Genomic DNA, 13,981 nt, shown 5'->3' with positions numbered 1-13,981 from the left:
CCGTATCATCTTTCACACAGTCCATCCATCTCTTTTCCTGCCCTTATAACCATTGTTCTATATAACACCTTCCTTAAATGAATACATGTAATTCAGAAATTTAACTTATTAGCCAATGTTATTTTTATAGTAACCGTTATGAATGATAAAATAGTTGACGGTTTAGTATCTGCATTGGTGTAACTATAATATATTCCTTACATTATAATCTTCACACAGTCCATCTCTTTTTCTTCCGACCTCTGCCCTTATAACCATCCACAATCATATATAACACCTTTCTTAAATGATTACATATAATTTAGAAAAGAAGCTTATTAGCTAGTGTTATTTTTATATAGTAAACGTTATGAATGATACATTTTAGTATCTGCATTGGTGGTGTTACTATATTTTAAATATTAAGCTTTGTCTGATACCAGTAACCATATTGTAGGTCAAATCAGACTAAACAATGTAAAAAACATAGAATCTTACTAATTTTTACATTGTTTAGTTTAATACGAGTATCTATATTGTGGTAGGTGGCTTGCACTGTGTATATAATATAGTTCGGTGCGGTGCATCGTCGCTCCTTCCTATTAGCGAGTATTGATCGTCGGCGCAGCGCCGGTGGCGCCGCGGCGCGGACTCGGCCGGCGTCGTGCCTCGTGCGCCAGCTGTCAAAACCGCGTGACGTAACTAGTAGGGCGACGCACACGGCCGTCGTCTGCCGCTGGCTAACTACGCGTGTACGGTACGCTCCAACGCGTTGCATCGTGCATCCCGGTCCAGTGCACTGTGTACTCACGCCGCAGATTTCGCGCGGCAGGTGAGGCTGATTGGGGCCGGCGGGGCCCCGGCTGCTCGGAACGCCCGTCGCGGTATTGATCGCATCCCGACCGATTCCAATGTTTATAAACAGCCGGCCGCATATATTCGATCCCTCTTGTTTTTGATACGTTTGTCTGACGATTCGGACGGCTGATCCTGAATGCACCGACTGCGCCCGCACCGGCATCCCACGGACCGGACTCAGTGCACGTATGTATGCACTCCTTATCCCTATATCGTTGCAATTACGCAGCAATACGCTAGGATCGTCTCCGTGAAGCCGCAATCTGTTTCTAACTATAAATAAAATAGGCCCCTACATTATTCTTACAAGTTGTAAACATTTATGTGCTGTCACGCAGTGTTACTCAATCGATCTCCTTTACTGCGTTCCAAATAATTCATAAAATTTGATGGCCACGTTAATTTTCGTCTTTAACGTATTCAACAGAAACATAATGTATGTCAAGAAATTGTAACAAATTGATTTATAATGTAATGTATAGATTACACATTACGTTGTTTTTATTTACTAGCACCCTTAAGTACATGAAATATACATATATCTGAATAATATTATAAACGTGACAGTTTGTGAGTATGGATGGTTCTTACTCTTTCACGCCAAATCTGCTAAACGGATTTTGATGAAACTTTACATCAGAATACAGTCAAACAGACATTCAAATTATGTCTTCATATATGTATATACTGTAGTATTGAAGTTTATATATAAATATAAATACATATGTAAAAATTATAACATCAGAATTTAAGGCACGAATTAGATTTTGTTTTCAATTCTGTGGATATAGTACACGTTTGCATTCTTTACTCTATCTAGGTATGTATGTTAAAAAAGTTTACACTTCTAACATTTGATTACAATTATTCAGTTAGGTCTTTCAGCTAGTGTATTTTATATATTTAGACTAGACGTTGTTTTGTTATGTTTCGGCACATCGATTCCTAACAGCATTATACGTCGGACTCGATGGTGTAGTGGTTTAACAACTACTTTACTTGATGGTCGCGGGTTCGATTCTTCACATGGCATTTTGTATTCATAAGTATGATTGTTTGTATCGGTCTGGGTATTTACTATGTGTAACATGTATGTATTTGTGTCAATTAACCTTTACCCTTCAAACAACCTTTAGATAGCTTAACTTGGGTTTAGATGGCGCTGTAGGAGTTGGACTGAGATTATTATTATTATTATTATAATACCTAAGGATCAGGAGACTAAAATTCTCAATATTCAAATAATATTAATAATTTTAATTCACGTGCACATTTTAATAATAATAATATCTCAGGACAATTCACACAACGCCATCTAGACCCAAGCTAAGCTGAGCTTGTGTTATGGGTACTAGACAACTGATATATGTACATGGATACATTTATTTTGTAAATAAATGATATAGAAAACACTCAGACCGATTCAAAAAATCATACTCATGAATACAAATGTTTGTACCGTGCGAGGAATCGAACCAGCGACCATCGGATAGTAAAGAGGTGTGCTAAACCACTAGACCAGCGAGGCTGTCACTATTTTGACTTGCTGATTGTTGTTTCAAAATTGTTCTGCTAATGTTGTGTTAGAATTGAGTTAGAATAGGATTTCAGCAGAAAATAATAGGCTACGGAGACCGTTTACCATCAGATGGGCCGAATTCTTGTTTACCACCGACGCAGTAAAAAAAAAAAAAGTTTCATTACAGCGTTTTGTTAGGTTAAAGGTTAGAAAGTGATTAGTTACCATATTATATTCGGCAACTGGACTCTTTTGTCAGACAGGCGTGGATATTACTACCCACTACAAATACTGCAACAGTGAATTCCAGTGGGAACCTTGTGAAGGTCGACCTCATATGGTACATTGCTAGCAATGGGGCCACTAGTCATTGCCCACAGCAGTGATTTAACACAAAAGTCGTGGGCATTAATATCTTATTGAAATCTGAAGATGATGTTTCACAAAAACAATTTAATGGTCATTGATTTAGTAGACACATATGATATGGTAAGAATGGGAGTAAATAATGAGATGACTGCGAACAGGGATGAATGGAAGAGAAAAACATATTACGCTGACCACAAATAAATGTGATCAGGAAGAAGCAGATGATGATAATGATTTAGTACAAAAGATCATTTTCGGGAAATCATTTTTAACAATCATTATTATAGGTTCTGTTACGTGCTGGTTGGTAGTTTGTATTCTCACATATCGACTTGTAAATGTGAACTTACAAGGATCATTTAAAAGATCAACACACAAGTTTCTTGCTCGTTCTTTTTGTGATGAGACAACTTTCCGAATGGGCGGTAGATAAAAAAAAATGTTATGACTATTCAAAAATGCTTAAATTAAGTTTATTAGAATAAATGATTTTCTATTCTATTCTAGTCTATGTTTCCCATACACATATAGAGATCAGTTATACTTTTAACTAGCTGTACCTGCGTTAAAATTAAATAAAAATTATAGCCTAAAGTACGATTATTTATCCAGCCAGTAAAATGACAAGTGCAACTGTCACTGATACAAAAAAGGGTGACCCGCTACAATAGTGATGTGCGGCAATCAATAGACTTAGACATTTAGTCATGCTTTATTTTATTAGGTATCAAAGCGTTTTTTTTTATTGTTAAATATTAAATACATACCATATTAAATATTACGATTTTAGAAATATGGACCTTACCAGCATATTAAAATTTCTCACTATAACATTATTACAAATGCTGGGAAAAAATGTATAAAGAGATTCAGAGGAATTAACATTAGAATTTTTATTTATATAAAGGCAATTTGATATTGAATAAAAAAAATCTAATCTCGACTAACTTTTAATTGTTAAATCTCCATTGTACCACATCACTATTTATTTGGGAGTAAAAACTTGCAACACTGGAAATGTCTTTTTACTGACTGGAATTAATAATCTTACTTTACAAGGTATTCTGATGCATAAGCTAAAATCTGTTCAGTAGTTTTCGCGTGAAAGAGTAACAAACATCCATACTTACAAACTTTCGCATTTATAATATTATATTAGGATATATCTATACATATATAGACCTAAACGACAAGTAAGAGACTTCCTCCTTAATATTTAAGTTTCGTTCAGGATGGTATTTTAATATATGTTTAGTACAACGTAAGATAAATTTATCTTACCTTAAAAATTATGTACGTTGTTCATAATATGGGTGTAGGTCGTGTAAGTGTATATATGTGATTATTGTTAGTTACATACATTTTAATTCATATTATACTTATTTTTATTTTCCTTCATCATCATTATATGTTTGTTATTACATTTTTGGATATCACTTACCTGTTCGATATTTATATCCATTTCTCTAAGGATGCCTTTAAAAAGATTGGTTCAGCAATAAACTAGCCTAGCCTTTTTGTAGCCATGAGTCCTTTAATATATTGTTTGTCTTTTCTTACTGTATGTTACAAACAAATTATATTCTATCTATCTAATACCTGAATTTTTTTTAAATGATATTTTTTTTACTTAACTTATACTCTAATTCCTCAATTATTTCTAAAAGAGAATAAAATCCCGAGAGAAATTTACTTTTGAAAAATTTAGTTCAAGAAACTGTTTTGCTTAAGTCAGTTCATGATATTGTCCATATCCAACTTACTAAGAAAGATATTTTATTCTACTGTACCTAATTTACAAAAGTTTAATATAATATGCAAATTATTTGAACACGACCCAGTTTTGGCAATCCCATTAGATGAGGTCATAGTCATATGCCAGACCATTTCTAGGCCCCTACTGGAGTTTACGACGGCAGGAAGCTTACATTTTCTGCGTTCGGCCTGTATATCGGACTGGGACACTTATAAACGTAGGATATCCTGTTGTTTTCTTGTGTTTCATCGAGGAAATTAATTAACAAGAGTAGAGCAACAAGGCCGTTTATTTTGGGGCATCTATTATTTTTGTCCAAATATAGAATAATCTTTTAGCAGAATATCGAGTTATATTATGGTCACTCCATGTAATTTTATGTGTATATAGAAGGCAATTTCCGGTATCCAGACCGGATGAACCATTAGCAGAGTAGGCAACCGCCATGAGGCCCCTCAGCGGCTCTTAGCCTTCTCATTAAAAATCGGAACTGCACGCGCACAAAAGAAATAAAGATGTTTTAATAGAGTGACTTTTTTTAAGGATGATAATGGAATAGTGCACAAGCCAGCACTAACGGTTTACCTTGGCGGGGCACCAGTGGAGATTGATAGGATGAGCATGAGGTAGTCAGTTAGCCCATCGTAACAATATCACTAAAAATTTATCAAGATCCAGGGGGAACCGCGTGTAGGTCAACCTGACATGGTACATTGCCAGCAATAATCATCAGTCCACATTACTAATAATCACCTTTCCCCCAATTACAATAGGTTAAGTATAACTGTGGTATAACTTATTGTTTCGACTTTTTGTTTATTTTGTCCAGAGTCTTGTTTGCAGATTTGCTATTATATGACAGATAGCCGTAAAAATTAATATAAAATGACTACCACTACAATTTAATGTAATAAATACATGGACTACATATATATAGATAGTATCTATACAAAACGTTAGGCCGTTAAATTCTCAGAAACCATGTTACTACTTATAATACAAGAAAATGTTCAACAAAAAATTCAATTTAATCGTGATGATAGCGAGATTTTTCGATTAAATAAGGATTCAACGGAATTAGTTCAGAATTGGCGATGATGCCGTGTAATATGTAGGTAATAACTTGATAAAATAAAGTCGGTTTACAAAATAATCGATTCTTTTGTGTTTAACAGATCTTTGTCTACGTTAATAGATAAGTGTTATCTGCCATATACTAATATATTTTTTTATTTATCTGGAATAGCAAACAAGCTGGATTGTAAAAGGGATATTAATACATTATGCAATTCCAGAGAATTAAGGTGTCATACCCTGCAATTTCTCTGCTTTACATATATATATATATATAGTGATCGATATAGATAGCCTTTCATCCGAATACAATACAGCTTACTAAGCTGCTTGGGGATGGAATAAGGGCGACAGAGGCGCAGATGTAGTACTGTGTACATTGTATAAATAGTAGATACATATAGGGTTTAGTAAAGTTTAAAATAATATTTACCTTTATTAATATTCTTCATTTTGCACATACACATTCATTATGTAATGTTTTTTGAAGATGTACATTATTTGCCACGAAATTTTATAAAAAAAAATATTTTCTGTGAATAAATGTATTTTTCATACATAGCTTTTTACAATTTATCGACTACACAGTTCCCAAATCAATTGACTATAATCATAACGTATCTAAAATTAGTAATAATAATAACACCGGTCAATTCATACAGCGCCATCTAGTCCCTAGCTAAATAGAGCTTGTGTTTATGGGCAGATAACTGATAAAAATATATTTGGAACACCTAGACCAGTACAAATATAAATGTTTGTACAGTGCGAGGAATCGAACCCACGATAATCGAATGTAAGGTGGAGAACTAAACCGCTAGACCACCGAGTCCGGCAATTATCTGTAGAAATTGACTAATAAAATATTTTAAGAGCAGTCAATGTCGTAGTGAAATGTAAATAGAACAACGCACAATGCACTTTCAAGTTCGTGGTATCAAAGTGTTGTATAACAGCCAATAATAGTTTTTACATTATAGAATTATATATACACTCGCGAGCAACCAAATCGACTCAAGCGCTACCCCTACATTCAAACATTGTTATAAATAAAAGTATACAAGATTGAAATAAAAGTAATATGTCATTAGAAAGCTTGAAACCAAAGCTTTAAAAAAACATCGACACCATAAAATAAAACAAGTACCAACACGTTCATTTGCGCGTCAATAAGGCGTATGGGAGAAATTACTCACTACGCTACCTGCGAGTTGCGCTACCCTGTACCCCTATAAAATCTCTCGTGACCACGTGACCCTTCAACTCTTATCAGTTGCTTATCAACAGTTGACCGATACTCCGCAATCTGCATTCATTGTTTTTATGAAACCATGCATACCAAACATCAAGGAGCCTCAAGAGTGTATGTATATATTTCTTGGCCACAGCAACATAATATTTCTCTGCACCACTCATGGTTGACTGGTAGATAACACCACAAGGTGTTAAGTCCGACATATACTCGTACCTATCCGATCCTCCAATTCAAACGGTGCTCGAAATTACCTCGGCCGGGGCCTGAGCCGAGGTTCAAATCCCTAGCGTTGCCCTCAGACTAAAGTCGTATCCGTCAGGTGGGAGTTGGCCTTCAGCCGCTCCATAAGTCCTTCCGCGTGTTTAGAGTGCTCACTCGCCCTCTATCATCCGGTGAAGCTGTAAAGGCCAGCTGCGGTTTGCAGCATTAGAGTTTTTCTAAATAAAAACTTTATATTTGTGCATTGAAGTTAAATATATATTAAACTACTTTTAATATAGCACAGTGACATTTCCATTATAAATGTGTTGTTTATGTTTTGTTTCGTTCGGTCAGTGTAGGGTAAAAATAGTATATGTTAGTAGTGCATTGCAGTTTGTCCTTGCGACTGATGTCATACGTACAAACAACACAAACATTGGATGTCCGACAATAGTGCGCCACGGCCACGTCATTTGGGTGCGCCAAATCTCGTACCTATGTCCACCTACATTATGTCATTTCATTGTAATGATCTTGATGATCTAAGAAATGTTGCCTAGTCACACTTTAAGATTACAATACAGAGATTCGCTCTATATTGTTAGTTAAAAGTAAGTTTTCCTGTCGTTAGTCTACATGCTGAATGAGTGGTGTATTCTACACTAGTTTGGAATAAAAATGATTACATTAAGTTTATTTAAATAAAGATTATTTCTATTTCTATTGAACATGATTTTATAAGTTCTATATCTAAATCGTTGAAGAAATTGATAAAAGTATATATCTAGGCGATGTTATGATACAATGTCATTGAACCAGGACTATAGAGTATTACAGAAATAATATACATGTAACAAATATTAAATACATTAGTTTGCTACTTATAAAAACTGTTTCGTCTGGTAAAGTTTAATGTTTCTATTATAAACATACAACAGTGTTAGTTGATGTTTTAACTACAGGCCAAGTGCAGCGCAATAGATCTATTATATGTATATATAGATAGTATTCTCTTATGATATTAAAAATATTATGGAGCAATTTATTATAAATATTTCAATTAGAGTAGATGTTTATCCTTTTATGATATGATATGATAGAGTATTTTTAAATTAATTAATAGATAGGTAAATTCTTTATTCATTAATTACAGGCACATAACATACATGAGATACAAAAAATACATGAATAAGTAAAAGAAATTTAGGTGACTTTCAGTGCCACACTAGAGAATAGGCAGCCAAATCAACATAGAATTCGGAATTATTTACTATTAATTGAATGACGAGCGTGCATGGCAATAGTTGTTCATGTACGGGATTTTACGGGACTAAGTGGTAAGGGATATCCACCCCTAAATATGTATGTTCTATTTTTTAGACATAATATTTTATTTTCATTACATTATTGTTTAGGATTGAAAACTACGTACAACCCTAAATTTTCACCCTTCTAGCATCAACCCCTATTTTAATTTATATGGCAAAACAACGTTTGCCGGAATAGCTAGTATATACATATATACATATGATTCATATTCATTTATTTTCATGTTAGAATCGTAAAGAGATTGCTATGAAACATACAGTAATAAGTGCTTACAATATTAAACCATAATTTCACCTTGTTTGGTAATCGATAAATATAAAATAGTACCCAAATTGTATTATTAGACAAACAGGCAGGAGGTCGGCACCCGGCTATTTTATCGTACATCGGTGTAGTCGAGCAACCGCGGAAGTTGAAGAAACACAAACAAATACGACCCGATGACCGGAAAGAAAACTGAACATGAAACAAATTAACGTTTAGTCGAGTATGTGAAGTGATAATCTTATTACACCGGTTTATACCGGTATGTGTATAATATGTACGTACATACAATTGTTTTAAGTAATAATAATAATCTTAGAACAATTTACACAGCGCCATCTAGTCACAAGTTGAGGTAGCAAAAGCTTGTGATATGGACACTAGATAGTTGATAGAAATACATAGAGATATATTTTTTTCGTTTATACATAGGCCGATACAAACAATCATACTCATGAATACAAATGCTTGTACCGTGCGAGGAATCAAACCCGCGACCATCGGAAGTAAGTCGGTACTACAGCGCTAGCTAGACTACTGAGGCCGTCATCGTTCATGAGGTAGAAAATGCCGCATGGTGTTAAGTCTGCCAAATGTATTTTACTATATTTGGTACTAGCTACTCGCCCCGGCTTCACACGGTTGTACATATCTTTTATATATATAAACCTTCCTCTTGAATCACTCTACTTAAAAAAAACAGTTTCAAAATCCGTTGCGTAGTTTTAAAGATTTAAGCATACATAGGGACGGATAGCGACAGCGACTTTATTTTATACTATGTAATGATTGTGTGCATTGAAATTAATAATAAATAAATAAAAAGAACTTTACTAATTGCAAGATGAGATGAGAGAATCTCACTAGACGAGATGCCATCTAGTGTGATTCTTCCATTTTAATGTCGTGAAAAATTGATAAATTAATTCTTATTTCAATAAAACAGTCAATTAAAGGCACAATTAGTAACAAATTGGACATTCAATATTACATTTCATGGTGCACAATGTTTGTTTCCATTAAGTATTCATTAAGGTGACTCTACTTTTTATTGACAATAGTTTAACACTAATTGCTCGTTGTTACCTACTAAATATCACGTATATATTTGCTTTAGAAATTACTGCTAGTACCAATAGTGATGTGATGATGTTTATTTCGGACTACCCTAATGCTATTTGCCGCAGTTGGCCTTTACAGCTTCTCCGGACGGTAGGGGGCGAGTGCAGATGGCACTTCAAACCCGCTGAAGACAACTCTCGCCTGACGGATACGACTTTAGTCTGAGGATACCGCTAGGAGTTCATGTACTACCATGTGATTATGTTTATAAATCGTCTAAGCCTTTGTTTGTATTCTAGATACTTTGAGTATTTTCTAACAAAAGAGACGATTCTAGAAACTACGTATCGTCGGTTAGTGAACTCATAGCTAATATATAAAAAGAAATAATAAATAAATCACTCTGGACAATTAACACAGGGCCGTCTAGTCCCATGGTAAGCAGAGCTTGTGTTATGGATACTGCTATATATATGTGTGTTAATACATTCATAATATACTTAGAAAACACCAAGACTGATACAAACAAACATACACATGAATACAAATGTTTGCACGGTATGAATCGAACCCCGACTATCGGAAGCCGTGTGCTAAATCACTAGGCCATCGAGGTTGTCATATAGTATCATTATTTATTTTTTTTTTAATGTAAGAATCGTAACAAATTTGTATCTATGTATATATCTATAGTCATAAGAATCAAACTATAAAATATTTTTTCTTTCTTTCTTTTAAAATTTAGAACGCGGATACAAGTGATGCGTTGAATGGATAGAGAGAGAAGATTCAAAGACTATACACTAGACTATATTTAAAATTAGGAATTTAATGTCTAAAAGAACAAATTTTATAAATTTTTTTCATTTCACTAGTACTAGGGTCACTTCCTTGTGCTATATTATGGTACTTCAGTAAGTCTGTGATCTATTTATACGATTGCAAGCCGTCGTTCGTAGTATCATTTAGCGACCACTCCGTAAGCCTGATATCGGCCTGGCGACGGCGTTGTAAAGCCTTAGAGTTACAGATAGATTTCCTATTTCTAACTTAATACAGACTGACTTCTATTAAGACATCCTACACTCATTTGATTGTAGCTATTAATATTTATATATAGTTTGTATTATGTCGTAGCTATGTGTGTTAAATTTTACTCACTGTTCTGCGCCTAGATTTACTTATGTATATATTATATATTGTTATTGTTATATATATTTATATGTATAAAGGTATTCGAAGAATACCAGCGTCGTGTCACCCCGTCATTCACGGCATATGCTGAGTGGAGACCTATTTGGTATCATTTGTACAGTAATATGAAATCTATATATATAAATAAAATTGGAGTGTCTGTTTGTAATATTGAAATAACCGTTTTTACTACATGCATATGAATATAAATACGGTACACACAAATAAGATTTTTTACATTTTTTGTCTGTCTGTTTGTTTCGGCTAATTTCTGAAATGGCTGGACCGATTTGACGGGACTTTTTTTGGCAGGTAGGTGATGTAATAAGGCTACTTTTATTTCAGTTAAATTCTACGCGGACGAAATCGCGGGAACAGCTAGTATAACATAAAACAATTATAATAAGGAGCGCGAAGAAAACACAATTATCACTTTTTTTTGCTTAGTAACAAGGAAAAACAGTAAACTTAAGTACAATATAGATCATAATTAGTACATTTATTATACAAAACAATAAATTTTCGACTAAGTTATTTGATTATACCAATATCGTATAATTGGATCGTGAAATTTAATTTAAAATCATCTTCTTGAATAACAGACATAGGATAGTCAGATGTGGCACTTCGCGAGAACGTTGTTTTGCACAATAATTTTAACCAGAAATTTTAATGCAATAATGAATAGTAAGCTGAGATATTACAAAACATAAATACCAAACTGTAGCGTGAATTCTTTTGCAATGCATATAATATTACAGTTCTGCAACTTCATTTAAATATAAATTTTTAAATAGAAATCATTTAATGTAATATACAACTTAATTGTACAACTAAGAACCTAAAACTAAAAACCTTAAAAAATATAATATAATAACTAAAATATATTATTAAAAGGAGGGACTCCTTTTTAGGCAAGGTTCCGAAGAGGGGCAGCGTTCCCCCTTTGAACGGCTAGACTAATTCTTTGTCCGAGGTAGCTGTTGTTAAATAAATGCCAATGATTAAAAATAATATTAATAAGAATAAAATTAGTAGAGAATTGACGCAACCCTATTTGATTGCAAAAATAATTATCAAAATCGTTATATAGGCTCTTAAACTTTCTCTGAAGAAATGAATCCGTAACGAAATAATTCTCCAGAAAACTAAATCACCGACATAGGTTACTGAATCTTCAAGTCCAGTGGCAGTTAGTCGTTCGTCGTAGAATCGATAGTCGTTGATGTAGATGTATTTTTTTTGTATATGATAATGGAATTATGCACCCGCCAGCGCTGACGGTTATCGCTGGCGGGGCACCAGTGGAGGATGATAGGATGAGCATGAGGTCAGGTCAGTTCGCCCATCGTGATAAATTCACCGAGAGTTTATCACGATGGTTTCCAGGGGGAACCGCGTGGAGGTCGACCTAACATGGTACATTGCTAGCAATGGGAGTTACTAATTCCCATTACTAATAATTCCCTTCCGCCCGATGTAGATGTAATGAAGTTATTGATGTGAATGTATTGAAATTTAAGTGTGAAGACTGCAAATCGGCAAATAAAGTATCGATTCATGCAACGGTTAAAGCGACCCCATAAGTAGGGTAGCAGGACTGAATAACCGATCGATCCCCCATCTAATTACGACGAAATTACGACGGTCTCAGCCGAGGTTCGAACCCCTAGCAGTGCCCTCACACTAAAGTCGTATCCGTTAGGCGGGACTTGGTCTTCAGCCGCTCCATAAGTCCTTACGCTGATTTGGAGTGCTATCTGCTCTCGCCCCCTATCGTCCGGTGAGCTGTAAGGTTGCCGCAGCCAATAGCATTAGAGTAGACCGAAAAAAAATAACTTTAACCAAAGAACTAAACATCACGCTCAGTATTCACGCAGAGTGAGTTAGCAGAGGCCTATACACAGCAATACACTGCCTATACACAGCAGTATATATACAAATACAGCCTATACACAGATACAGCTCATATTACATGTCATTTAACTATTGATCTGTAGTCCGATAATTTAATGTATCAAATAAATAAATAAACAGAGTCATGACTTTAATAATACGGAGTTTCAAATTACCTAATTATTTCTTGCTGTTTTGTAGCAAACATTTAGTGTATTTGGTGGTATTTTTAAGTGTTGCTAATACATTACAGTTTTGAGTTTAATCATTGTTGTTTGACTATATTTTGTCTGTTATTAGGTACTGTAATAAAGATAACATCATATATCCGAGATAATAGAGAATTCTTTCTACCTATTTTAGCCTTCCTTTCGCTGAGATAAAGTATTGAATTCTCTGGGCAAGAAGCTTGACATCCGGAATTCATTACTGTTGCTTAATTAATTACATTAAGCAACATATATTGCGTTACATGATAACGTGGTACGCATAGTGCTGTTCATATAGTTCATCATCCATAATCCATCACTATCAGGTCAGACCGCCATCTTGTTTGTCATTCCTAGTCTTATTCTCTCTTTCTATATTTTGTTGCTTATCTATATTCAGAAAATATAGATAGGTAACAAAATATCTATGTATAATAATAATAATAAAACCTAGACAATTAACACATTACCAAATGGTAAGCACTCGTAATCGTAGTAGACAACTGATATAAATACTTACATATTTTGTTTTGTAAATACATACATAATATGCACAGAAAACACCCAGACCGATACAAAAAATCATAAAATTGAATACAAATGTTTGCACCGTGGGAGGAATCGAACTCGCGACCGCGGAAGTAAAGCTGCGTGCTAAACCGCTAGACCACTGGCCTTAGTATATGTAAAGTTAATTAAATTTAAATCTACATATATGTAAGAAGTAAATAAATTCACTTGGACGTTTATATTATGTGAGAATTTTGCTTGAATTTTTCCCTAATGACAAGACATTGTTTTGGACTAGCTACACAGTTGGCAAGCCTAGCTTTCTAGATTACCTTGAAATAGTAATATCTCTGTGCATAATTTTAGATGTATAATAATTGTATCCAACATGTAGTTTGCAGGGATCGTGTATATGGTATTTGGCAGACGCGTATTGTATGTAGGTCGATTGTTGATGTATTGCTGACGTATTCATACTTTACTTAGATCTTTACACAAAAGAGACG

At 34.3% G+C, this 13,981-nt stretch overlaps 1 protein-coding gene across 1 annotated transcript in view; it reads left to right on the top strand.

Moving 5' to 3' along the window:
- Positions 1-708: 708 nt before the first annotated feature.
- Positions 709-13,981, top strand: part of LOC131853043 (uncharacterized) — a 64,333-nt gene continuing 51,060 nt past the window's right edge. Inside the window, exon 1 of the mRNA XM_059203835.1 lies at positions 709-1,023. The gene's annotated coding sequence lies outside the window, so the exon portion shown is untranslated. The remainder of the gene's footprint in view (positions 1,024-13,981) is intronic.

The sequence above is a fragment of the Achroia grisella genome, unplaced genomic scaffold (assembly GCF_030625045.1).
Source record: "Achroia grisella isolate CSIRO2021 unplaced genomic scaffold, CSIRO_AGI_Agris_v1 utg874, whole genome shotgun sequence".
NCBI lineage: Eukaryota > Metazoa > Arthropoda > Insecta > Lepidoptera > Pyralidae > Achroia > Achroia grisella.
This window is presented reverse-complemented; position numbering and strand designations above follow the sequence as displayed.